Consider the following 1,896-nt stretch of genomic DNA (forward strand, 5'->3'; position numbering starts at 1 on the left):
CACCGACAAGTTCCGCCCTTAATTACTGATGAACTTTCTCTCCTTATCAATTGCAGGGTCAAATTGACTGGCATATCTCAGGAGGATTGCGTAGGATTGACCATCCCTGCGCTAAAGCTAGGCAGATTTGCTCCATTGAGCGGACCCTTCCGGCTTGCTGCGTGTGTCCTCGGCATGGGACAAAAATTCTGTGTCGACACGTTCTTTGCGTAAGAAATTACAACGCCTAGAGAAAGGAAATATGTCTGTCCAGGAATATTATGCAAAGTTTCAAAAGGGCAGGATACTTTGTGGGATAGTAGAGGATACATAGGGTAAATTGTGTCAACTTTTTAGTGGATTGAGGCATAAAATTTAAGATATTCCTGATTATAAAGAATTACTACTACCAATCGTTTGGTCCAGTTTGCTATGCTTGTAGAAAAGGAATTGCAGGGACAACAACAAAGGACTAGGAGCAACATCAGTAGCTCCTTCACTGCCTAAGATGACAACAACAACACCAACAAAGTCATTCCCTCCGTTGAGTGCTCGTCCTTCAGCACCACTAGCGAGCACATGTTTTGCAGCTCCTTCACCTACGGTTGCGCGTACTATGGATTCTGGTAAGACTCATGTGCATGTTCTTGCCAAGAGTGCATCATCTATGGCTTCCATAGGACGCTCTTCATCCATTTAGTGCCATAGCTGCCATGGACTTGGTCACATGCAAAAGGATTGTCCTAGGAAATAGGAATATATTGCTACAGAAGATGGAGGCATAACATTTATGATGTAGAGGAAGACGTTGATGATGAAGTTGTTACGGATGATGACCACAGCGAAGATGGCCTTTCATTTGGCAACAATAACATAGTCAATTACCGAGCCATCATTGTATAGTGAGTTCTCAGTACATAGATGGAGGAAGCAGAGAAGCTACGGCGCCATAACTTGTTTTAGATTTTCTTTGCCATCAAAAATCGGCGTGCATGATTCAACATTGATGTGGAAAGCTACAACAACTTGGTAAGTTCTAATCTGGTCAAGAAGCTTTACTTGACCACATGACCACATCCACATCTATACCATGTTCAGTGGGTCAAAGACTCAAGTAAGGCAAAGGTAACACAAATAGCTCAGGTGCATTTTTCCAATGGTACATATTCTGATTTTGTAGATTATGATGTGGTGCCAATGCAAGCTTGTTTCCTTTTATTAGGTCATCCATGGGAATTTGATAATGATGCTACACACCATGGTAGAAGTAATATATGCATAAGGAACAAAAAATTACTTTGCTACCTATGACCCTTGCAAGAGATCAATCCCCTACAAGAGAGAGAGATATACTAGTAAAACTAAACAAGTTGATGCTAAAACTGAAAAACAGCAAGCAATTAAATTGAACATTCCTGTTATGCTTGCTACAAAATCTGGTCTTGCTGAGATTAATGATGTGTGCTATGCTTTGATATGCAAAGGTGTTTTATTTTGCACTAATGATATAACTAAAACTTTGCCACCTTTCATCACTAATCTTTTGCAGGAATATAGCGATGTCATTCCCACCGAGATACCTCCAGGACTTCCCCCCATGCGAGGGATTGAGGATTAGATTGACTTGATTCCTAGAGCGAGCTTGCCAAATCAAGTTGCCTATAGAACCAACCCTGAGGAGACTAATGAGATTTAGCGACAAGTCCAAGATCTTTTGGACCATGGGTATGTAGAGAGCCTTAGTCCTTATGCTATTCTAGTTCTTTTGTTTTAAAAAAGATGGCAGTTGGTGCTTGTATGTAGATTGTAGAGCCATTAATAATATCACAATAGGGTACCAGTAATCCTATTCCTAGATTAGACAACACGCTTGATGAGTTAAGTGGTTCTGTAACTCTTTCTAAAGTAGTCTTGCAT

Source organism: Miscanthus floridulus, chromosome 6 (genome assembly GCF_019320115.1).
Source record: "Miscanthus floridulus cultivar M001 chromosome 6, ASM1932011v1, whole genome shotgun sequence".
Classification (NCBI taxonomy): Eukaryota; Viridiplantae; Streptophyta; class Magnoliopsida; order Poales; family Poaceae; genus Miscanthus; species Miscanthus floridulus.